Source organism: Euleptes europaea, chromosome 7, assembly GCF_029931775.1.
Source record: "Euleptes europaea isolate rEulEur1 chromosome 7, rEulEur1.hap1, whole genome shotgun sequence".
Taxonomy (NCBI): domain Eukaryota; kingdom Metazoa; phylum Chordata; class Lepidosauria; order Squamata; family Sphaerodactylidae; genus Euleptes; species Euleptes europaea.
The window spans coordinates 6,490,656-6,517,421 of NC_079318.1; the positions used below are offsets into that span (position 1 = coordinate 6,490,656).

Here is a 26,766-nt window from a genome sequence, read left to right on the forward strand (position 1 = left end):
CAGCATCTCCAGAGACTAAGCAGGTAGGTGATGTGAAGGACCCCTGCCTGAGACCCTGGAGAGCCGCTGCCAGACTGAGTAGACAATACTGACTTTGATGGACCGAGGGTCTGATTCAGTAGAAGGCAGCTTCTTGTGTTCATGTGTCCATAATACAGATGGTATTTATTAACAGCCACATTCTCTCTGCTCAGAAATCAAATAAGTAGCTCAACATTACTTTAGCTGCATAGATACGATTTAATGAATGTGTCAAGGTTTGGTGACTTCTCTGTTCTGGAATAAAATTGGGTACATGTAACAGAATTAAACTTGAACTGCACAATGTTTCCTGCTAATATAGCTACATGGAGCTCCTGTTTTACAGGCATTTAGTTTGATCAGTGGTTTCATATGTTTAAATTCATGGGACTTGCAGTATGAATCTAATTCTTCTGAAGTTTTCAACAAACATTCACCAAAATAAAAACATGTTAAGTACCGTTCATATGCAATGAATATAACTTTTAGAAGCTGTGCATACTCACTGTTGATCTTCTTGATAGGTTTCATAAAACCACTTATGATAGGCTGGGTGATGTGTGAAATTAAAGGGTGGGTAAGAATGCACTTACCAATATTGAGAGAACAACTAAGAACAGTAGTCTTTTAAAATTTATATATACTCTTCTTCCCCCCCCCCACATTTCATCAAAAGTTTTTATTTTTGTGTTTAAAGTATACTACAAAGCACTACAAAGATCACTTTACAATATTATAATTCACATATATAACTGAATATTAAGATACTCTTGAATTAACTCAATTGGTTAAATCTTAAGACTAATATCAATATCACAGTTAACTTTACTACACTGATAAATTAAATCAAACTGCAAAAATAGATACAAGACCCCTCTGGGCACCAAGACCAGTTTCTTACAGTAACAAGTAAGCTGAAGATCATCCTCCCTTACAACATTCTAATTACATAGTTCATTCAAACAGAAACATTGGGTATACAATGAAAATTCATATTCCTGTTTATCTCCATTGTTCAGTTAAACATACAATCCAGACTAATTCTATGTCAAATCTACTGTGAATTCTTCAGTCCACTGGGTTCAAGTGCATACAGTGCTAACTCCAATACTGCAGTGAACAAATATGCTTGCAAACAGAGGAGACGTTCATGCATATGGAATTACCAACAGAGTTCTGAAATGAATTTACTAGGATTACGTGGCAATTCTGGCCAATAGCTGGACCAGAGAAACCTGTTTAAATATATTTCCCCACATGCTTGTGTCCACATAAATAAACATATACTCTTCTTGATGTAGTAACTATTTATTTTCTAACTGATCCACATTTTAATTTATAACATAATGTGAATTGCAAGATGACCACTCTGAAGGGACTAGTTGATACAGTAGGCTGCCTGATATATAGCCAGCTGTTTCATTTACAGTGAATCTATTTATCAGCTGTCAAGGAAGATTACATCTCCCATTAAATTCTACGAAACTCAGAAGTGATTAATTTTAATGTGTGCAATCCAAACTTGTTTCATGAAAAAAATGCCTGTAGTCTATTGTCTCCTTAGCAAGATATTGCTCTTAAAATAGTACTTGAGCCACTTTGTTCACAAAATTTTGTGTCTGCACTGAAAAAACATAACAAATGTATGTCACAGATGAAAATTTACCATTTAGTTTTATAACCGTTCGTTCATCAGGAAACCATGAATGACTGTTCTGCATAAACATGCAGTAATATGGATGTGTAAAACATGAATGTGTAAAGCCACTTGCGCAAAGATATGGATCTTGCTTTATTTAGAGAACAGGTGGACATTAGTCCCTCAGGGTCAGTATTGTCTGATCACACTGGTAGAAGCCATCTGGGTTCTCAGACAGAGTTCTTTCATGTCACCTCCCAACAATGGCTGCTTTTGTGCTTCTTTTATCCATTATTTTTTGGCTTAAATTAAATCTTAACCCTCAAGGACTACTACCCCTGCTTCTACAGGATAAGTTCCAGTCAACATGGCTAAAGATGGTCCTTACCTTGTAATATAGGCCTTTCTCCACCTACCCTGTTAGCCATGGGCGTAGACCGAGCATCAAGCTACTTGAAGCTTGACCTCGGAAAATCACCTCGGAAAATCACCAATTTTCCTAGTACCTGATAAGTCTAGATACTTAGTTTCACCTGCAGCTTATTTTTCTCATCTTGAGCCTATTAATTATAGGAAGGTCTTTATCCTTGCCAGATGTCAAGTCCTACCATCAGCTGTTTTAGAAGGGAAATATAAGAAGATCCCTAGACCAGAGAGGTTTTGTCCGTGTGGGACAGGGGACATTGAAACTATCGAACACGCACTGATATATTGCCCATTCTACTGCGAAGTTAGGTCAAAGCTTATTTCCCCCTTGCTTGGTAAATTCCCCGAAGAGTCAGTCGAGCTTTTGGCAAAGAAGCTTTTGGCAAAGAAGCTTATGCTCCAAACTGCCAAGTTCTGTGCTGTTGCTATTAAAATACGCAGAACTTCATTAGAGAATGATCATTAAAATATTTTACAATTGTTAAATTTTAAGGTGATAATTTTAGTCAGGGGTTATTTATATTGTTCTTACACCTTTATTTGTACGGGCAGTCTGTGATTCTGCGGTGCAAAACGATTGAGTCTGGACATTTTGATGTGTTGGCATGTGATTGGTCAGTTGACCGTATTAAATAAATTTGATTTGATTTGTGCTTCTTTTATGTGGCACTTGAATTGTGCTAAATTTTCATAGAAAAAATACTTAGAAAGTAATAGGACAAATTAGCCTGGATAGGTTCTGGGAATCAGGACTTATCAGAAAATGAATATTATCACAGGTATTATCGTTCTGCACGTTCATATTCAAAGGCTGGGCTCCAAAGAGCTTCCACATGAGCAGATTGCTGTTGTTCCCCCCCCCCCTTTTCCTGTTACAAGCCCTTAGAGCTTGCACTGAATCTTGCTCCAGATGTACTTTAGGACAGTGTTTCCCAGCCTGGAGGTTCGGACCCAAAAGTGGGTTGTGAAGCCTCTAAGTCACTGGTTCCCAACTGGGGGTCAGCGAGAACTAAATTAAGGTCCGCGAAACAAAGTTATAAACCCATAATAAATTAATATTTTCAATTAAAAGTTCTCTGTTATAAAAACATATATTCAAATATTATTCTAAGTTTAATGTTTAACTAACAGTTATGATTAAAGTTTATTTTCAAATTCTCGGAATTTTTATTTTGAACCTTGGGGTCCCTGCACTGAACAAAAAAGTCCTAGTGGTCCCTGGTCAAAAAAAGGTTGGGAACCACTGCTCTAAGTGGATCGTGGGCCAGCCCTTCCTAAGGGCCACCCCTGCCCTTTCAATTGTTCCCCTTTGCATTTTGGAAACCAAGATCTCACCCTGGAAACAGTATTTTCCATGTTATACGTTTTCCATGTTATACGTTTTTCTTCACTGCATATACAAGTTGATCAAGTAAAATGTGTCCTGATGGGTTACTACAGTGAGTTTTTAAGAATCTTTCGGGGGATTAATGGAGAAGGAAAGGATGGTCAAAGGCTAGAATGTAACCTCCATATAAAAAGGCTGTGTATGACAGAATGCCTCTTGCTTGGGGATCATAGTGGGGTCAGCTGCTCTGGTGGTGCAATGGTTTTTGGTTTATCATAAACATCTGGTTGGTCACTGTAGAAAATGGAATGCTGAACTAGATGGGTGCCAAGGTCATAGTTTGCCTAGGGTACCAAAAAGCCATGGGCCAGCCTTGGATGGTTCACCATACCAAGTAAATTTGGACTTGTGGGTCACCATTCTGAAAAGGCTGAGAGCTGCTGCTTTAGGAAGAGTATTTGCATGCCAAGGAGCAGCAGTAGGAAAGATGGACCAGGAAAATTAGTGTGTGTGTGCGTGTGTGTGCGCAGAACACCATATCTGTAAGCACTTGTCCCATGACAATTCCATAAACAACATCCACAGACGAGGAGTCCAAAATAGAGTTGATTTATTGGAAAAAGTCTACAGGTTTACAGCAGCTATAGGTAAATTGGCACGAATGGGGGACTAGAAACACGGTGTAGCTTATATGAAAGAACATTGGTCATATCTAGATAGCATTGGAAGGCATGGTAACCCCCCTCCCACTGAGGTTAGATTCCCATGCAACTCAGAGTCATAACAGGAATTCGGCGGTTAGCAAAGCAGTCCTTGGTCAGCACCTGGCAAAACCAAAACAACCCCAGTCTGGCGGCCTCTGCAAAGAGCAGGCCTGACAATATCTCAGGCAAGAGGAATACTGCAAACTAGTGAACATATAAATAGATGGGTATGTGTGTAGAAAAAGGTATATGTAGGCTTCAGTGCTAAAGATGGGAAATGAAAAACTTTCAAAGAACTGAATTAAATGACCACAAAAAAGTTAACAGTGACAGGCACTGCTGTGTGGGTGAAATACTTGAACTGCAGGTGCTGACTTTTTCTTTTCTTAAAAAAGTTAGTGGGTATTCCCACATTTGAGCGGAGTGATGGCCTGCAAAGCAATGGTTGCATTAATCCTGAAGAAGAAGCAAATTGATAAAGACAAGGGTTTGTGTTGCTCTTTCCCATTTGCAGTGCTTATGGCTGCTGTGTCAACCTGCATTCCATAAAACATGTGTGCTTCATTCAGGAAAGATCTCATCTTTGTCAGGAACAAAATGTAGGTTGTTCAGTGCTGGGGAAATGCTACATCTCTGCAACACAACTTCATCCTTGAGGGGAAATGTCTGGATTTTGTTCAACAAATTGGTAGCAGCTGCAAATTTATTGTACTAAAAGCTGATCATCTGGAAAGGCCCCTCAGTGTGGCATGAAAGGATCTTTAATAGGATTTTAGGTGTTAATAAAACAGTGAGTATTCATGTCCTGTGAGGAGTTGAAAATAAAAATGACACAAAATTAGTAAAATTAGACACAAGCTTCAGCGTTACTTGATCATCTCTCCCCCCCCCCCAATTCTGGTTATGTTCAAAGTAATTGACAAAGTAAGATACTGCCTGGTGAACATCAAAAGTTGTAAAGCCTGCTTCTTTTTGCCAATTAGCTGAATAATAAATCTGAAAATCTCTTTTTTAACTGCTAACTTGCAACGGATAGCTACTGCTAGGTTTAATATGTTTTCAGTTCTTTGTCTTGAGTAGAGAACAAAACTTGGTATATTCCATAAGTTTTTTTAAAAAAGTTTTTTTTAATAAGTTAAAAAAAACCTGTGACTACTTGTTATTACTACGGTAATTGTCTCTGCCAGGGGTTTATATCTCTGAGCTGTTATGTTCATGCATCTGTATTTTGTGCTAGCTGAAGCTTCTAAATTGTCTTCAAGGCATCACTGCATATATCATGTTACAATTTCATGGGTCAGTATAGTTAAGTCAGCTGTGTCCAGAAAGTGAGGATAATTTATAGGTCAAATGCAGCACTTTTAGCTGTAGCCACAACCTAATTTTCAGAAAGTTAGGAAGGGATCAAGAACACCTTTACTTTAACAATACTGTTCATATGGCCAATTTGGCCCTGAACAGTGAACCAAGAGTACCACCAAGTCCTTTATTGATCTGCTAGGAACGCTCTAACCCCACTAAGAGAAACAAATCAGCCCCTTTTTTATCATCAGTTTCTCTGAGACGAATCACCTCTGTCTTTCCTTGATTCAGTTTTAGTTTGTTCTTCCCCTGCCACAGGATCACCATATCCAGGTACTGATTGAATATCTACTTCTGGCAGCTTAGATAACAACATAAAGAGCTGGGTGTCATGAGTATATAGACGACAACCAATCCTAAAGCTCCAGATGATCTCATTTAATAGTCTAATATAAATACTAGACGTGTGTTAGTACAGGATGCCATAATTAACGAAAGCATAATTAACTAAAACATTTTTGAACAAGAGAATTTGTTACTGTTCAGACTTTCTTAGCTTAGTGTTTGTTTCCTAGAAAAAAACATTTTTCTGCTCCTTAAGATGAATGTTGAATTCTTTTGTTATTATCTTTTGGGAGTTATACCATTGTAAATGTGCTTATCTGTCTTCAGGCTGTCTGTGTTATATAGCGTTTGACTTAGACTTTGGACAAAAAAAAAAGAGAGAGATAATTCATTTTCAAGGGAGATGCCTTAAAATGTCAAGCTACATATTAGTGTTCCATTAGCCTGTTTTTTCCTGTCTCAGAGATACCAAGACTACACTTCAGAGGCGGTCCCTATGGCCTAGCACAGTGATGGCGAACCTTTTAGAGACCGAGTGCCCAAACTGCAACCCAAAACCCATTTATTTATCGCCAAGTGCCAATACAGCAATTTAACCTGAATACTGGACATTATTGCTAGGGTTGCCAGGTCTCCAGCCACCACCTGGAGGTTGGCAGCCCTAGTAGGGGAAGGGGGAGGGATGGAGAAAGGAAGGAACTGGGAGAGGAAAGAGAATGAAGGAACTGGGGAAGGAAGGAAGAAAGAAAGGGGGAGGGACAGAGAAAGAAAGAAAGAAAGAAAGAAAGAAAGAAAGAAAGAAAGAAAGAAAGAAAGAAAGAAAGAAAGAAAGAAAGAAAGAAAGAAAGAAAGAAAGAAAGAGGAAGGAAGGTAGGAAGGAACTGGAAAAGGAAAAAGGAAAAAGGAAAAAGGAAAAAGGAAAAAGGAAAAGGAAAGAGAAGGAAGGAACTGGGGAAGAAAGGATGTAAGGAAGGAAGGAAGTGTCCTGGGTCGGGCCTCAAGCCCCACCCAGGACTTGCTCCAGGATGCACACCCGAAGTTCTCCCCCCCCCTTACCAGCAGCTCTGGGGAGGCGGCGAGGCGACGGCGCGGGACGGTGGAGACGTTGGGCCCCGGCGCGGCGGCATTGGGCACCTGCTGTCGGGGGCAGGGGAGGAGGGGGCGGCGAGGGCGAGAGCGCCAACACTTGCGACCCCACCAGCCTGCGGGCAACCTTAGGGGCGGGGAGGGAGAAGGCAGAGGCCACGCAGCCACGCCCAAGCCGGAGGACTCGAGGGTGGCTCCGGCTACCCCACAAGCTTACCGCAGGAGTCAGGGACGAGCGCGAACAGGGGAGAGGGGGAGGACGGCGGGAGATGGCAGGCCTTTCTCCGGCGGACGCGCGGCTGTTGAGGGGCCGCCTGGCCCTCCACGAGTGCCCGGAGGAGGAGGACGCGGGCGAAAACGGTGAGAGGCGCCTGAGGAGAAGGACGATGGCGGCGGCAGCCTGGAGCTGGACTGCTGGGAGCCGCCTGAGGGGGACAAGGAGGAGGAAGGCGGTGAGGAGGAGCTGCTGCTGGAGCCTAGAGGAGGAGGCCCCGCCTTGTTGCTGCTGGCTTCCCCGCCACCTACCAGCTGTTGCGGGGCAAGAGGGGGGGAAGAGGAAGAAGCCAGCCGCGTGCGTGCGAGGCAGGAAGCTGACCCGCCGACGCACGCACGGTGGGGGGGGGAAGCTCAGCTGAGAGAGGGAGGGGCACAGACGACCCAGGAGGCCTTTTGGAGCTCACCCACGCGTGCTGGCAAAGAGGGCTACGCGTGCCGGAAGTGGCACGCATGCCATAGGTTCGCCAACACGGGCCTAGCATATTACTTTCTTACAGCCTACAACATAGCTGGGTAGCAAGACTCATGTGAAGAATATTTTCAAAATTCAGCAAGATGGTTTCTATACTTTAATTCAACTTTAGAGCTGTAGGGTCATGTCAGAGTCAATCAGGCATTTTCCCTTTTGGAGGCAATGGAATGTGTTTATTTTTTTTTAAAGTAATTTCAGCTTTATTGATCCTTCTAGGTTGACTTGTGCTCACTTATCCTTAACTCTCTAAAGCTTTCAGTTTTTGTGGCTGCTCTGTAGCTTGTGCTTGATAAAGTTACTTTTCTATGGTTTCAAGCACTGATGTGCCCTGCTGTCTGTGTGTGCCTCTGCTATCTTGGTACCATTGGTAGGGTTGCCAGCTCCAGGCTGGGAAATACCTGGAGATTTTGAGGGTGGAGCCAGGTCCCTCTACGCTATTGGCGGGAGATATTTGGGGCAGAGCTGAGGAGGGTGGGCTTTGGGAGGAGAGGGACTTCAATGCCATAGAGTCCAATTGCCAAAGCGGCCATTTTCTCCAGAGGAACTGATCTCTATCACCTGGAGATCAGTTGTAATAGCAGGAGATCTCCAGCTACCACCTGGAGGTTGGCAACCCTACCCATTAGCAAGTAGCAGATTATATAAGTGTTGTATTATTGTGTACACAGACTGTGGACCAGTAAGCAGAAATTTGTGGACTGCATATTGAGATTTATGCTGGTTACCTTTTGGCACTTTAAATATTTGAATGTTCAATTATATCCCATATGGAATTTATGTGACTGTACACAGCAGAGTATGCATAGCAAACATTACAGGGTCTTTTATTTATTTATTTATATTTATTTATTTTGTGATTTATAACCCGCCCTCCCCAGCCAAAGCTGGCTCAGAGCGGGCATATACTGGTTTTATACTGGTTCTCTTGATTCTTTTTTTCTTCTACAAGAAGAAAAGGGTAAAACCTCCTACTTGAGAACATAAGAAAGGCCCTTCTGGATCAGACCAAGGCCCATCAAGTCCAGCAGTCTGTTCACACAGTGGCCAGCCAGGTGCCTCTAGGAAGCCACAAACAAGACGACTGCAGCAGCACCATCCTGCCTGTGTTCCACCGCACCCAATATAATAGGCATGCTCCTCTGATACTAGAGAGAATAGGTATGCAGCATGACTAGTATCCATTCTGACTAATAGCCATGAATACCCCTTTCCTCCATGAATATGTCCACTCCCCTCTTAAAGCCCTCCAAGCTGGCAGCCATCACCACATCCTGGGGCAGGGAGTTCCACAATTTAACTATGCACTGTATGAAAAAATACTTCCTTTTATCTGTTTTGAATCTCTTACCCTCCAGCTTTAGCAGATGACCCCGTGTTCTAGTATTATGGGAGAGGGAGAAAAACCTCTCCCTGTCCACTCTCTCCAAACCATGCATAATTTTATAGACCTCTATCATGTCTCCCCTCAGCCGCCTTCTTTCCAAGCTAAACAGCCCTAAGCGTCTTAACCGCTCCCCATAGGACAGTTGCTCTAGTCCCCTAATCATTTTGGTTGCTCTTTTCTGCACCTTTTTTAGGTGTGGTGACCAGAACTGTACACAGTATTCCAAGTGTGGTCTCACCATAGATTTGTACAAGGGCAGTATGCTATCAGCAGTTTTATTCTCTGTTCCTCGTCTAATTATGGCCAGCATGGAATTTGCCTTTTTTACAGCAGCCACACACTGGGTTGACATCTTCATTGAACTATCCACTACCACCCCAAGATCCCTTTCTTGGTCTGTTGCTGCCAGCACAGATCCCATCAGTGTATATGTGAAGTTGGGATTTTTTGCCCCAATATTGTCAGGAGCAAGTCATGAGGATGGTATGTGGTAGTGCAATTTTGCTGCTCCCAGGTGCTGTTGTGCTGTTCTGTCCAAGACCAGTCTGTGCCCCGTGTTTAGTCTTCATAAATTCCCATACTGTGGGAATTGTCAAGTGCTCCTTCCTGCCTCTGGGAGGGGGGGTTGCCTAGGTTACCAGTTATCTCCTTTTGCCTTCCATATATGCTCTGCACCTTGACTTTGCCCCTTACTAGTGTCCTTTTGAATATGGCTTCTGAAACCTGTCGATTCTAACCAATAAAACTGCTTTCATGGACTTGCCGTCTGCTGGAATCTGTTTATGGGTTTGCTGCAGGGCTAGAGCTTACATTAGGACACTAGTCCTATCCTTTCTTGCTGACCTTGGCTGGAGCCCTGGAGGGTTCGCCTACACACTCGTCTTCTCGGTTTGGAGCGCCGGACGAGCTCCCTGAGGACCCCTACTTTCTGCGTGCCATCTTGGAGGAGGCACAGCGGACTGACGCGGAGTCCACCCGGCTGGTTGGGCTGGTGATTGATCAGTGGTGTCGCCTGGCAGCAGCAACCCCCTGGAGGACTCAGGACGCTGATCTACGTGCCCACAACGACCTTTTAGGTCTGGATACTTTACTGGAGGAGTCCCGGTCAGCGCAAGAGGACTCGGCGGGGCGCAACAGGAGTCGGCGACCCCAGTCCAGGGGCTCGATTTCCCAATGGCGGGGGCTCGGGAGGGAGACGTTCCACAAACTGTTCCGGATCCCACCTTATGCCGCCGGGAAGCACAGAGCATTGCCGCCCGGACTGTCTGGGCCCTCATGGACTTACTACCAACCACAGCAATGGCAGTGATGTCAAGAAGGTCCTAAACCCCGAGTTTGGTCCTTCCTCTGCAGATCTTGCTCAACAGGTCCAACCGCTGTTGGACCAACACAAGGAGATCCTAATGCTCTTGGAACAAGCAGCTGAACCAATTGTGACGGCCGCTGTGGCCGCCAAACTCGAGGCGGACCACGTGCTCGCTGACCAGAGACGGGCGGAGGAGCAACTTTTGGCAGATGCAGCTGCCGCTCAGGCGCGGGCGACGGCAAGAACGGGAGCGCGGTTGAAAGTTTGCGGGGGATCGGACTGGTCTCTTCCCTCATGATCTTTAGGCTCCCCGGAACCTGGCCTGCCCTGGGAAGTAGTGCGCAGGCAGCGGCTCACCTTTGCTCCTGACGTCCCAGAATATGAGGAGGAGGAGGACTTGTATGCAGAGCAGGGCGACTGGAATACTAATTACCGAGCCAGCCAAGCCCAACGGACCGGGGGGGCTGAGGAGAAAATCCATGCCTTAAAGGTTTCAAAACCGAGAGCTTTTGGATCGTATGGCCCGTATGCAGTACCAAATGGACGTGTTGATGCGTGAATACGGTCGCCTGCAGCGAGCTCAAGTGGCACCTGCGTTGGCACCGGTCCCTGGTCAGCAACCCCCCAGCCAGCAGCCTCCGGCGCAGCCAGCACCACAGCAACCTCTGGGACAAGCGCCGCCGGGGGCAGCCGGGACAACAACCCCCCCGGCCAGCAGCCTCCAGCGCAGACAGTTCCAGGACAACCTCCGGCACCTCCACCAGTGGCACCGGTGGTGCAGTGGAAGCAACCCCAATTGCGTGTGACATTTGATGGCTCCGCGGATGCATTGCCCTGTTTCCTTCACGAAGTGGACAGTTACATGAGAGAACAAGGGCACCTTTCCCACGGAAGACAGTTGAGTAAGGTTCGTTTCCTCACTTCTAGCTGGAAAGGCAGCAGAATGGATGGTCCTCCAGTTTGATACCCGGGCCGCTCCATACGGTCGCTTAATGAATTCATGCGAGCATTGAGAAGGCGTTTTGAGGACCCGTTTCAAGGGGAGAAGGCTAAAGCAGCCCTCCTACAACTCCGTCAAGGATCCTCCTCAGTCCAAGAGTTTGTGGATGAGTTCCAAAGACTCGCTAATAAAATAGTGGACTGGACGGAAGCCACCCGGGTGCATTACTTCAGAGCAGCTTTGCATCCTGAAATTCTAAACTGGGCATACATGCAGCGAGACCCAGCCACCTTGGAAGAGTGGATTTTACTGGCGGAAGAAGTGGAAAGCCACCACCAGTTTATTTCTCTTGCCCCACGGAAAGCCAGGGAGGGGGGAAGCCAGAAAAACCCTCCCAAACCTGCCGCTCCTCAAGCCCCGCGGAGGCCGGCTCTACCTCCACCAGACCGAGCATTGTGGTTTCAAAGGGGAGCCTGCCTCATTTGCGGTGCCATGGGTCACTTCGCTGCCACTTGTCTGTCATGCCCGGGACTGCCGAGTCCCACTCCCCAGCCAGATGGGACTCCTCGCGGAAGAGGATGCGCCCGGGGGAGAGGCATCGCAGCCAAGCGGAGCATCCCTCCAAGACAAAAACCGCCCCCAGCTCCACATGCCGGAGAAGTGACGATGTCATGTGCCCTGCCTTGGGAGCTGAGGTCTCGGAGGACTCTGAAGCTGAAGTTGAGGAACAGGTTGCCTCTGGGCCCTCTGGACCTCCATTGCAGTCAGTAGCACAGGAGCCTGAAACAACTCAGCAGGAACCACAGCTAGGCAGAGAGGTGGAACAAGGGCAGACAGAAGCTACTCTTTCCCCAGCCCCTGCAGTGGAAGCTGAGAATGGCAGCCCTCCAAGCTCACCTGAACCTGATAGGCGTATCAGGACTCGGCACCATGTAGTTCTGCAAGGTAGAAGGAGAAGTGCTCGCTTGGAGAGGCTAGGCAGACAGAGAACTGGTGCTGAGTCGTTTCAGGATGAAGCCTAGCTTGGAAGTGTACTGACTGGTAAAGCCAGTGCAGGCGTGCTTTCACTTTGCGGAAGCAACCGTGCAGTTTCTCTGTGTTCCCGCTACCGCTCATGATTGATCTCTCCGGCCGTTGACTCCTACCTGCTTTGACGACGCCTCCGACTTCTGACCTCGGTAGACAGCATAATCTTTGTCGACTGCTCCGAAAGGGGTTAGATATCTCCCGCACATCTGAGGACTGCAGGCACCGCCCGGCCCTTGGCCTACGCCAGCACAGACGACAGACCTTTCGCCAGCGGACCCGTCGGGGTCCAGGATTACAATTACTTGGAGTCTCCCCTCAACCAGCCAAAAAACGGACTGGGTCTGCGGTAGAGGGAATGATACCGCAGACCTCTGCAGGTGTTCCTGCAAAACCTGAGGCTCCTGTCATGGTGAGTGAAGTAGAAGAGACTGTGTATGTAGATGTGATATTACGACATTATAGAAAAGGCCCTCAATTACAAGTTAAATCCTTAATAGACTCAGGGTGTGCCCGCTCGTTAATTAACAAAACCACCTTTAAGGCGCTCCAAGTGAAGTCAGTCCCTTTGCCAGCACCTGTTCACTTTGCTCAAATGGATGACAGTGATTTCGGGGGGGGGGCAGTCGACCGTCGCACTCATGGAGTGGCAATGGGAATTGGCCACCATTGGGAACAAATCAACTTCACTATTGTACCCAATGTTCGATATGCTGTGGTGTTAGGAGCAAATTGGCTCAAAGAGCACAGTCCCACCATAGACTGGGAAGCTGAGACCTTAACGTTCAAAAGCCCGCTACGTGAATTGCACCGATACAAAGTGACCGTTAAAACCATAATCAAACCAACTCCTGACCTGGTCTCGTACACCTCCAGTCCAACCCAATTGCCACTCGACTACCAGGACTTTGCAGATGTATTTAATGTGCAAGAGTGTGATGTGTTACCCCCCCACCGCCGGACGGACTGTGCTATTGAAGTGGTGGGGGATGAAAAACTGCCAAAGAGTAAAATCTACCCGATGAGTCCTACAGAACGGATGGTGCTCTGCGAAATCTTAGAGAAGAACTTGGCTCGCGGTTTCATCCGACCCTCCACCGCGCCCTATTTGGCACCAGCTTTCTTCGTACGTAAGAAAACAGGAGATTTACATTTGTGTATTGACTTTCGGAAACTCAATGCTGTTACTCAAACAAATGCTTGTCCCATCCCCCTCATTTCTGATCTCTTGGGACAGTTGAAGGAGGGACACATTTTCACCAAATTGGACTTAGTTGAAGCTTATTACAGAGTCAGAATCTGGGAGGGGGATGAATCTCTGACTGCCTTTTCTAGTTGCTTTGGAATGTTCAAATTTATGGTGATGCCTTTTGGATTAAAAGGGGACCTGGGGGTCTTCATGCAACTCATTAATGAGATCCTCCATGATCTGCTGTTCAAAGGAGTGGTGGTCTATTTAGATGATATTCTCATTTACTCTAAAACCATGGATGAGCATGTTGCCTTGGTTCGGGAAGTGTTGCAACGTCTCAGAGACAATCAGCTATATGTTAAAGTATCCAAATGCGAGTTCCATAAGAAGCAATTGACTTTCCTAGGATATATTATCTCACACCAGGGACTGACTATGGATCCTGAAAAGGTGCAAGCAGTGCTCTATTGGGAACCACCCTCTACTCGTAAACAGGTCCAAAGATTCCTCGGGTTCGCAAATTTTTACAGGGCGTTCCTCCCACATTTCGCTCAGATTGCACTACCCATCACGAACCTCCTTAAGACTAAGGGAAAGAGGAATACAGCCACCTTACCCAACACCCTGGTGGAGTGGACCCCCCAGTGCCAAGCCGCCTTCGATAGTCTTAAGCAGCTTTTTACATCCGTACCTGTTTTGCAGCACCCGGACTGCAATCAACTATTCGTAGACGCTTCCAACGTAGCAATGGGGGGTGCACTCCTGCAGCGGGGGGAGGATGGGCACCTGCATCCGTGGGCTTATTTTTCTAAAAAGTTCACTCAATCCGAACTCAATTGGGCCGTTTGGGAAAAGGAAGCCGCTGCGGTGAAGCATGCCCTGACAGTGTGGAGGCAGTTTTTAGAGGATTCCAAGGTGCCCTTTGAAGTGTGGTCCGATCACAAAAACCTAGAGGCCCTAACGGGGCTCGCAAGCTGTCCGTGAAGCACGTACGCTGGGCGGACTTCTTTGCCCAGTTTCGATTCATCCTAAAATATGTACCAGGGAAGCAAAACCTTCTGGCTGACGCTTTATCCAGACTTCCCCAATATCCCACCAAGGTTGATCGGCCCACAGAGTCGCTCTTCACCCCTGCCCAATGAGGTCTGTTGCCCACTTTGGCTGTACAAACCCGTTCTCAGACCCGATCCCCACCGCCGCCGCTTTCGATGGGGGGGAAGCCCCACGTCCGGCTGAGCCGACAGCAACGCCCGCCTCACTTCCTCCTCCCCCTGAGCGACTGACAGCCACAGTTCCCGAGGTGCAGGGACCCGAGCGCCCCGTTCAGTCGCTCCCTGCACCTGTATCGGCTCCGTCCCCGGTCAAGCTGCTCGCCGACTCCTCTCCGGAGGGGGTGGAAGGACTGTCTGATTCCTTTAATGAGACTCTCCTTCGCAGTTATCAAGTGGAACTGTCCTCACAAACCCTCCCAGCTAGTTTACTTAAACGCGGGGAGTTTTGGTACAAGGATTCTAAATTGTATGTTCCTGCAGCATTGCGGGGGGAGGTTTTGGGTTTGGTTCATGGTGCCAAGACCGCCGGACATTTCGAATTCCTCAAAACATTGCATTTGCTACGGAGACAGTTTTGGTGGGCGAGCATGCGATCAGATGTGGACTCCTTCATCCGCAGCTGCCTCATATGAGCAACAGCGAAACGGTCTCAGGGCAAGTCACCCGGACTTTTACAACCGTTAGAGACTCCCTCGAAACCATGGGAAGTAATTCCAATGGACTTCATGACGGACCTACCCCCTAGTGGGGAAAAGACAGTTCTTTGGGTGATTACTGATTTGTTTTCGAAACAGGTGCATCTTGTACCCTGTGCTGGTATCCCTTCCGCCCCGAAATTGGCCCACCTTTTTGTGTCACACATCTTCCGTCTACATTCCTTTCCGCGCAAAATAGTCACGGACATGGGTTTAAATTTCATAGCCAAATTTTGGAAGGCTTTTCTCAGGTTGGTCAGACTGAATGGGTGAATGCAGTGTTGGAATGATATTTACACTGTTACGTTAATTACCATCAGGATGATTGGGTAGACCTGTTGCCTTTTGCTGAATATGCTTATAATAATGCGGATCACCAATCCACAGGGTTCAGCCCTTTCCAGGTTGTCCATGGTAAAGAGTTTGGCCCCGCTGGTCATGTTGATGTTTCTGAGGAAGAGGGGGGAGCTGACGTGGATTGATGGGTACGTTCAAATCAAACAACCTGGCCATGGCTGGTTAAAAATCTAGAGTGAGCAAAAAGACGTTACAAGGCTCAGGCTGACAAACATCGCTCTCCCAGTATGGAATGCAAAGGGGATCTTGTCTATCTGTCCACCAAAACCCTACGATCCACCCGCCCATGTGATAAACTCAGTGCCAAGTATGTGGGTCCGTTCCCCATTTCCCGGATTATTAATCCAGTGGCTGTGGAACTCTCCTTGCCCAAGTCCCTACGGAGAATCCATCCTGTATTCCATGTCAGTCTTTTAAAACCGTATGTTCCTTCCCAAAGGTGGCATCCTGAACCACAACCCGAAGTGCCTGAAATGGTAGGGGGGGAGCATTTTGAAGTGGCTTAAATACTGGATTCTCGCATTCGCTACGGTACCCTTTAGTACCTGGTCCGCTGGAAGCATTTTAGTCCCGCCCAGGATGAATGGGTGCGCGCCTGTGATGTCTCCGCCCCCGCTTAGTACAAGAATTGCATGCAGCCTACCCTCACAAACCCACGGTGGGAGGGTGAGGGGGGTCTTTAGGGGGCAGAATGTCAGGAGCAAGCCATGGTATGCGGTAATGCGATTGTGCTGCTCCCAGGTGCTGTTGTGCTGTTCTGTCCAAGGCCAGTCTGTGCCCAGTGTTTAGTCTTCATAAATTTCCATACTGTGGGAATTGTCAAGTGCTCCTTCCTGCTTCTGGGAGGGGGGTTGCCTAGGTTACCAGTTATCTCCTTTTGCTTTTCCATATATGCTCTGCACCTTGCCTTTGCCCCTTACTAGTGTCCTTTTGAAAATGGCTTCTGAAACCAGTCGATTCTAACCAATAAAACTGCTTTCATGGTCTTGCCGTCTGCTGGAATCTGTTTATGGGTTTGCCGCAGGGCCAGAGCTTACAAATATGCATCACTTTACACTTACATTGAATCTCGTTTGCCATTTTAATGCTCATTCTTCCAGTATGTAGAGATCCTTCTGGAGCTCTTCATAGTCCGATTTTGTTTTAACCACCCTAAATAATTGGGTGTCATCTGCAAACTTGGCTACTTCACTGTTTAACCCCAACTCCAGATCATTGTTGAACAGGTTGAAAAGCACCGGTCCCAATACTTCTGTATTGATATCTGCCTGCAGTACAAGCTGAAATGTCTGTAACACAGGTTCATTGTGACAGTTTGTAATAGTGAAGCTGCTAGCATACATTTTTCACTGGCACAGAAAGTGTTAAAACTGGGTTGTCAAAGCACATCTATACTTATTAATTTATGTACAATATAAGCAACTGTCCATACTAGAGCATGTATGGTATAATTATGTAAGTTATAATAAATACAGCTACTCTCCCTGAAGCAGTGTTTATATGGTGAGTTAAAAACCCAAGGAATATGTCTTGATAATGCTAAATATGCCATGGCAACATCCTATACTTTCATTCAAATTGTGTGGGCCTGTTTTTTTTTTCCTCTTTCCAAATCTGAAGCCACTATTATTTACCAAAGCTTCTGTTCTTATTGTAGTTAAATGTGATGTTTAGATCACCAGTCCAAATAACCGAAAATTCAGTTGTATTGCAGATCAGTCCTTCATTTTAAAATTTGTTTTATATATTTTGTAATTTCTGTGTCTTCTGGAACACCTAAATTCCAGCAATGTAGATTCCGATAAGTCATTCTTTCACAATATTTTTTATTAAATAAAATTGATGATTGCATCAGAAAATTATTGTTATATCTTTCAAATAAATCTGCAAATTTTATTGAGGAAAAATGTTTTTGCAGGTTAGTTGTCAGTTAGAGCACTTCTCATGGTAATAAGCCAGTGTCATCCCCAGAGGATTAGCTGAGAGGTATTTGCACAAGTACATAAAATGATATGTCATCTTCTTAGAGCTGTTGCACTTGGCAGCTTTAATCTTTTGCAAGGTCTCCCTTTCTCTAAGGTGCTTTTTTTTTTTGCCAGAAAGCTTTGTCACTGTTCTATGTATGTAGAAGAAATGAAATATATATTCAGTAATTGAACAGGAATGTGAATTCTTGTCAAATTGAAAATGCTGTATAGGGACAATTAGAAATGCCCACATGCTCCCTGCTTCCTTTGAAAGATGAGAATGGCAAGCTTCTGTGAACATAGGACAAACCCCGTATATTTAGGACTGCATTGTGGGTTGCAAGGAAATCTAGTAACGATTGAGTTCTCTTGTTTATAAAAGAAATTCTGTTATATACAAAGACAAGCATCTACTAAGGTATGAAAAATAGTGCATTTAAAAAGATACTATCCTCTACACAAGTGATCTAGGTCTCTCCATACATATTACTAACCAGTGGCCTAGAACAGGGACCCCCAATTTTGTTGAGCTGGTGGGCACTTAAGAAAGGGTAGTGGGAACTAGCGCAAAATGGCCACCACAGGGTTTGAGCACATCATAGTAGTGGAAGGTTGTATATATAGCTCTTGACCAACAGCTACAGCTCTTCAAGATAACATTCTTGCTGATCTGCTTTTAATGGTGTGTGTGTGTGTTTGTGTGGGGTAAATAGGGTTACCAACCACCAGATACTAGCTGGAGATCTCCTGCTATTACAGCTGATCTCCAGCTGATAGAGATCAGTTCACCTGGAGAAAATGGCTGCTTTGGCAATTGGACTCTATGGCATTGAAGCTCCTCCCCTCCCCAAACCCCGCCCTCCTCAGGCTCTGCCCCAAAAACCTCCCGTTGGTGGCAAAGAGGGACCTGGTTTACCTAGGGGTAAAACATATGCTGCTGCTTGAGCAACAAGCCCTTTTTCTGAATGTCACATGGGCAACTCATAAATATTACTCACCTTATGTGGGTGGTAGGAGAACACGCATGAGCACAGGATGTAGCACCTATGTTACTCTTTGGCAATATGTCTGAACCATGTCATACAATAGCGGCATGAACTGGTCTTCAAGAAGACAACACAGGCAATTCAAAATAAGAGATAGCTGTTAATTGACAAATTATATATAACATTAGCAGCACCGGTGTTGCTTTTGAATAGTTTAAAAATATATAACTTCCCATTTAAAAACCATAAGGATAAACACCCTTCTAACTGTTTCTCAGCTACATGTTTCCTTGGTTAATGCAGAGGTAGAGGGCCATTTGCAGGATATGCAGAGGTAGAGGGCCATTTGCAGGAAAGCATTAGCATGTAGCAAATGTTGGTAGCTTCCTCTCCTACCAGTTATCCATTCTCCCCGAAAATGCACAATTGTACATACTAGAGATTACATACCATACACATATGCCACTCAGATAACAGATAGATGGAACTGTTCTGAACAGATAGATAGAACAGTCAAATCTCTGCTTGGGATAGAAGATGCAAAATAATTGGAGTTAGTGACTATTAGCCTAAACTTTCTTATACACTAAATACAATATATTCAATAAATACAATCCCCAGGGTTATTTAGGCAATTATATCTGTTTCAAATTGTTCCAAAAGTATAGTGGGTATATCCATTTATGTAGGAACCTGTCAGGCCTGCTCTCTGCGTTTAGGGATAGTTTTGATTTCTCACAGATGCTCTCTGCTCAAGGACTGTCTTCCTAATGATCGCATTCCTCTTAGGCTTTGAAGCTCGCGGGAGCCCGTGGGAGCCTGGCCCGTTGGACTGAGGGGTTACCATGCCAACCTGTGCTATCATGATATGACCTATTCCCCCATATATTCCGTTGTATGTCCCTTTTGCTCCATTCCTGCCTTTTTATTTTTGCAAGCTCTGTATGCCTGTATGGTCTCCATTAAAGTCAACTCTATTTCGGACTTCCTGTCTGTGAGTGTTGCTTGGGAGTGCATCGGGAACAAGTGCTTACAGAACCATGAGAATTAGAAAAGTAGGACTCTCGTAATTCTAAGAACCCGCATGCTGTACCAGAGTTCATTAGCACTGTGGGTATGTGCAGTCTATCCCTGCCATGGACCTTTAAGCTGCTTGCTTTCTAACTTTCATTTCTAGCAGATTGCTGACCTTTCCACATGTCTGTTTGAAGCAATGTCCTATTTGGGAGCTACCGTGTTAAGAGGCAATGTATCATACAAGTGTTTCTCTCAGATGGCAGACAGAAGGAGCAGCCTTGAATTCAAATCCCTGATTAAGACATGAAGCTTGTGAAGTGAAATAATGCCAGCTGTTTTTTTTCTTTAGTCAGCCTAACCTTCCTCATAAAATTGGTAAGAGGAGAGAGAAAGGAATTTAGTTTATCATGAGCCGCTTCTAGGTTTGCCAGGTCCCTCTTTGCCCCCGGTGCAAGGGGATGGCAGTTGGGGTTTGGGGAGGGACTTCAATGCCATTGAGTCCAATTGGCAAAGCGGCCATTTTCTCCAGGTGAACTGATCTCTATTGGCTGGAGATCAGTTGTAATAGCAGGAGATCTCCAGCTACTACCTGGAGGTTGGCAACCCAGAGTGCTCCAGCTGGTTGCAAGCTAAGCAGGTTGCTCCCAGCAGCTGCTCACCTGTCCTCATGAACTTGGTTACTGCAACTCTTTTTGTGCAGCCCCTCAGCCTGATTTAAGGCCAGAAAGCAAGCCAACCAACTAAAAGGCCGGCTGGCAAATGGCCTTACCAACTTCTATCATGCATAGGGTTGCCATTAGGAAAGCCACCAGAGACTGCCATGGTACTAATTATGTTAGGGACTCTTTGTCTTGGAAGATGGGGGTTAACTCCTCTTTGTCCTTTAGGAAGCAGATTGTTTTTTGAATACCAAGGATGGGATATCTCACATTTCCTCTCTAGAGCTAGTGTGTCATCTGCCTCTGCTGTGAATGATGCAGGTTCCAGGCCTGACCTTCTCCACAGTTCAACCAGTCTGCATTGTGCTTTTCTTAGAGGAAAAGGGGGATCATGGTGATTGGTGCAGGCTAGTCCTTGATCATGCTGCATAAGCATGAAAAACTACTCTGAGCCAGCTTCATTTCTGTGTTCCATCTCTCTCCCCCATGCACAGAAGGCACAAGAAAGTTCAGGCATGCCACTGGAGTCTGCTTTACAGCCTTTGTGAAGATATGTCATATCCTTAACTTTTGTCTACCATGTTCTCACATTTGACTTTTGTTGGCAGCTTGAGCTTCCAAGCTTTTGTTGGTGGTGTACATAAATGGATATTCCACTGGCAGCATATCAATTTTGTGTTGTATCGTTTGGGGGAATTGTGTCTTTTTCAGTGGGACTAGGTCAACAACAGTGATTAATTTCATTAGTTTACTTATCCACAGAATGCAAAACAGAGGAAGGAGAAAAAATTGCTGTACTGGATAAAATCAATAGTCCATATAGTTATTCGTCTATATTCTGACAGTGACCATCCAGTTACCCAATAGAGTTGATAAGCATGACATGGTAATAGCTGTTCTCTGCCCTTAATTGTGTGTGGTATACACTCTCTGAACATGAAGTACCTAAGTACATTTCTGCTGGATCAGACAACAAAGGCAGCAAGATTTTCAATGTTGGCTGGGCAAATGCTTCTGGGAGCTTATAGGAAGGACATATTGGTGTTCCCAGTTGCCCCCACCCCACCCCAATTTGTTATGAACAGGCAGTTCTGGGTAATGTTGAGTGTGTTGGACTAGAATGTGGGAGACCTGGATTAAAATATCCTTGCTTGGCAATGTATTTCACTGGATGAGGTTGGCTGATATCACATCTTAGTCTGGCCTATTTCGCAGGGTGAAGGATAACTGGGGAGGGGGAGATAAAAATCTATGCAGTGCCTTTTGGAGGAAAGGAGATAAAAATAAATGTAACAGATTGGGTGTGTAGATGTGGTATTGTTTAACTGCCCTTAAACCTGTCTTTCCCATATTAACCCTATCCTGTATGATGTTAGTAGTCATGAGCATCACAATTTAATGTAATGATTTCCACAGGCTATTAAAGTTTCATGAAGCTGTGCTCCCTGTGTTTTGTTTCCCCTTAATTCTCCTGGTAGAGATGCCAGTGTAATCTGTTAAAAATAAATGCGGAGCAAAGTCTTACCGTCTCAGCATCCAAATGTAACACACAGTTGCTGGTGCAGGGCTATCTGAGAGGGTTGGCTAACATTGAAACAACCATAACCATAAGTCAGATAAAACACAATACAATTTTATTTGAAAGAAGAAGAAGAAGAAGAAGAGTTGTGGTGTTAAACGGCCACAACTTATTTCTTAACTCTATAAACAGCTGTAAGTATTGGCACAGCATCTGGGGCAGGATCTCTAACATCTGCTGACCCCAATGCAGACTGATGTTGTTCCTATTCCAGCGGTCCCACTGGAAAAGCTGGGGATGGCAGTAACTGGATAAACCTGGGTGTGAGCCATTCAATAAAATCCTCTGCCACCCTAGGGAGAGACCACCCTGGCAGCCCCAGAACTGGCTTGCCTTACCACCGTGTCTCTCCCCTAAATCCCTTATGGGGATTCCCACAACAGAGGAAAGGGGTTCACAGACCGCTTTCCTCCTAAAATAGATCCTGCCTGAATGTGCACCCCGCCAAATAGCAGTGCAGAGCCCATCGAACTGCTCTGCTTCTGCCAACTCCCTACAGCTGTAACCATTCGCCTAGCCCATAATGGATACTAGACAACCATAAATACATCCCCCGTTCCGACAGATGAACCCCAACCTTCCAGAATATGGCAGGTTGCCGGAAGGAGATGTCCCAGTGCCTGAACACCATGCCCCCGAGTGTCACAATCACCCGCCCAATGGCGTTAGTGACTTTGCATCTGGCAATATCCACTTTCCCTGGGTTGGCAGCACCCTTCCAACATCGCTGCTCCAACATATCAGACCAGCATAATAGGGTTCTAGGCCACTGAGTTGCAATGTTCTGGGCCCTTGTGCAAGCTGCTTCCATTAGGTCTTTCCCTTTTTATGATGTCAGGTCATTCTCTCCCAAATGGATTATTAGTGCATCTGGAGGTCCATGCCTCTGTACCGACCTGATCAGGGTGGGCTCCAATGAGTCCCAACACATGCCCCTCTGGCCCATCCAGAAAATCTGCAGCTGATCTCCCAGGCCCAATTGCCTGCCCCATCCGGAAGCTGCAGCGTATAAGCCGGCCCAATGTACCACACTATGTCCACATATCCACACATGCATTCGTCGTGATACTGTAACTTAAAACATAGCATTCCCTTTTCGTGATGTATTTTTGTGGATAAACAGTGTCCCTGGATAATTAGGCCGCACCTGTAAATACTGCCACATGGCTTGAACTGGACACAAAGCACATCCATGTGCCGAACGGAGGCAGATCTGTGCGCCTTTTCCAATTTGGTCTGTTTTTTAAACTCCTTATTGTTATGTAAAGCACCCCATTTGAGACAACATGTCTGCGGTGACCAGTCTGCACCAGTCTGGAACCTGGGGGTATTCTCGCCTCCAGCCTTTTTACAGCCTGGCATGCCAAATAAGATGAGCAAGGATCCCCATGGCCATGAGCCTTGCTAAGAAATGAAATAGCGTCTTTGGGCACGCCAATGGTCCTGGCAGCAAGTCCTTTGTCCTTCATGTGTGCCAAATAACCGTAGGATCATTTGTTGTGATACTGGCCAAAACTGGGGGGGGGGGGCTTGGACACAGAAAAACACAAGAACTGCCTTGGACACAACCCCCTTAGACACAGAAAAACACAAAAACACAGAAAAACACAAGCAGGTGGTCCTGCTGCTGTTGAATAAGATCTGAATGTAGCAGGAGACACTGAGTTGAAGACCCCGTTGATTATGGTTTGTCTCCAAGAGCCCATATCTCCTCTGGGAACACCTCTGGCAGGAGGTTCTCTTCTGGTGCCAGGCTGCAGAACCTGCTGGCGAGACAAAGAACCTGTCCTGCCACCACTAAAGGGAATAATAGGACCACCGCCACCACTAAAGGGAATAATTCTAAGAATGTTAAGTCCCTGGCAATCCCTGACTCTGCCCAATGAGAGGGCCATCTTTGAGAGCACCAACTGCCCTCAAGGTACAATCCGAAACCTATGTTCCCAGCAGCATCGGACTGCACCTGCATCTCCTGGGCCCAACTCCAGGCGTTCCTGCCATAGCGATAGTCCGTTGAAATTGTGCAGGAAATATAACCAGGTGTGAATGTCCTCCTTTATGCCCTGTGTTAGCCATATGCGATGATGTGGAGCCTTAACCCAAGCAATGGTTCTAGTTCATCAAGCCCAAAAGGCTCTCCCTGGCCAATGACAGATTGCAGTTCACGTAATGTGCACTTGCTCTTCACCAGCATAACCGTCAGTAATGACATGAGTGCCACCAACTTGTTTTCAGGCCATCACGGAATCAATTTCGATGCCCAAAAAAGTTAACTTGGACGTTGGTCCTTCTGTTTTTTCATGGGCCAGTGGAACCCCAATGTCCTTGGCCACCCACATAAAGGAGGACAGTAATATGTCACACCTGTCAGACCCAGCTGGGCCCACTAACAAGAAATCATCTAAATAGTGGGTCACATAAGGTGACCCTGTATGGTCCCTCACGACCCACTCCAGAAAGGTACTAAAGGCCTCAAATGCTGCACAGGCGATGGAGGAGCCCATGGGCATGGCCCTATCAACATAATATTCTTCCTGAAAATGGAAACCCAGAAGGCAAAAATCTGCTGGATGTACTGGCAGCAGACGGAATGCAGACTGAATGTCGCATTTTGCCATTCTGGCTCCTGGGCTGCTGGACCGAACTAGCCCAATCGCCTGTTCAAAAAATATGTACTTTACAGATGCCATGTCTGCTGGGATTGCATCGTTAACTGATTGTCCTTTGGGGTATGAAATCATCCTGAATTCCTCCAGTGTTTTCTTTGGGACTATAACAAGAGGGGAAACCCATAAATTTTCAAATGGAGGTTGGGTAAATGGGCCTGCGACCCTTCCCGCCTGGCATTCTTCTTTAATTCCCCCCCCCAAACTATATCAGGCATCTCATTAGCTGACTAAGTTACCCGACCTCATTGGCACCCTAGGGCCAAAAAAGGGGATGCGGAAACCCACTGAAAAACCTTTTTGTAAAAATTCTGCTGCTGCTCTGTTAGGGTACTTATTCAGCAAGGGAACCATGGCCTGTAATTTGACAGGAGTACGGGCCAGTGTACTCAAACTGTCGATAGCACTTTGTCGAGGAGACCCGGTCTGCTCTCCAGCAGGCCGGTTCCTCTTTAGTTCAAAGTCACCAAATGTTTTCCTAAGAAAACCCAAATTCCTTACTGAGCTCCAGGATTCCCCCTTTGAGCGCAGTACAGGTATATTGCCACCAGCTCCCAGTTCCAAAAGGCTGGCTTTTCCAGGGATGAGCTGAGAGCTACTCTTCCCCAGCCAGTTCTAAAAGTCTAAACAAGCAAAAACCGTCCCTGCAGAGTAGAGCTTCTGCCAGGGGAGGCTTGTTGCCACAAAACACTAAGGTACTCACTAAGGTACTCAGGCACTTAGATTTAGCCCTGAGACCCAAAAAAGGTTTCTCAGACTTCAATATAAAGTCTATAAGTTTATTTTAATAAAATGTGCTCGTTACAGGAAAGGAAATTATTTGTGAGGCAGATAGCATAAAAACAAGAAAACCTTTAGCAATTTCTAACTTCACAGTAATTCTCAAGTTCAGGCAAAATAGGCAGGGTTTTAAGCAAGTTTCAAAGGCAAAGCTTAAAGCTGATTTAGAGTTACCAGAGTCCAAAAGCAAGGTTTGTTCCTGACACGCAGAGTGTCAGTCCTGCATGGTTGTCAAAAGGTGATGATAGCTCGGGGACATGGCCAGCATGTCCCCCTCCCAAGCTTCATGATTTTTGATTAGAACAGAGTTCATATTTATCTCCTCAATTGCATCAGGTGACGGCCAACCACCCAATAGAATTGTTGAGAACGCAGTAAGCTTGTAAAATATTTGGCATGACACCTCTAGGCCTTTTGAAGTTAAGGGTGTATTTGCATTTCTGCAGCAATGCAAAACACCCGGGCTTTTCAGGCTTCTAGAGATGCCGGGCTTCTAACAGAATTGTCACCAAAAGAACAGATAGCTGATTTACAATAGGAAGGCTTTGAAATGGAGGTGCTTTGAAGTGGAGGTGACACCCCACACCTTTCCCCCAAACTGAAGTGGCTTCCCACGGGAAATGGAAATGGTTTGCAAGAGAGCTGATGCGGTCATCAGCTCCCAGAGTCTTGATATCAAAACATTGAAGGCCACAGCCTGAACCAATGTTTGGTGACCAGAAGAAGAGCAAGGCTGCTTTTCTTCACACGCTTACTTGTCGCTTGTGTGGCTGCAGTAGACCTACCGTCCCTATGAACTCCGGAACCTGCTGGTCTGCCCCCCCAAAAGGGCTGAGAATCAGAGCCACTGCGAAAACAGTTAACTTTTGGGTGAGGCCCAGTGCTCAAAGCGGCACTGTGCACGTGAGCATTTTCCTTGAATGTACTCCCAACGCACGCTATGCAGTGTCTCCCTGCAAATGCAGTGTCTCCCAGCGCCCCCATCTGGGATTATCTGGTTATCCTTTTATTTGCGGGCCTACGTTAACTAACCAAAGTTTATCATTGATCAAATCCCATCTGGTACACTCATTTTGTGAAGCCCTCTTACGAAAAGCCTAGTCGTATTCTATGGCCGCACTGTCGCTGGCCAAAGCTCGTGCCCGAAGGACATTTGATAAATGGTTGGCCAAGTGCCACCCACATTCAGCCTCCCCTTAGGCAGCGCCTCCTTGCAGGCAGAGCTGGAGCTCCCTGCCCAGTCACTGGCCGGTGCAACTGAACAGGGGCGTCTGTTGGCCGATGCAACGGCCACACCCCTGTTAAGTGCTGCCCCCCCGGCCAGCTGGAGGGCGGGGCGATGGGTCAGACTCTTTTCCCAGCCGGCACGCCCATTGCCCGCCAGCTGGCTGCTGACACGGTGGCCTGGTGTGCTCTCGGGGAGCCGATCTTTAACACCCTCCGTCGGCCAGCTGAAGGGCAGGGCGATGGCCCGGGCTCTTTCAGCTCTTGTGGCCGACGCAATAGCCCTTCAGCTCTTGTGGCCAACACAACGGCCTTTTCAGCTCTTTTTGTCCCTAGAT

The 26,766-nt window shown here is 46.2% G+C and overlaps 1 protein-coding gene across 3 annotated transcripts in view; it reads left to right on the forward strand.

Annotated features, from left to right (window-relative positions):
* Positions 1-26,766, forward strand: part of UTRN (utrophin) — a 760,310-nt gene that overhangs the window by 456,787 nt on the left and 276,757 nt on the right. The window lies entirely within an intron of this gene.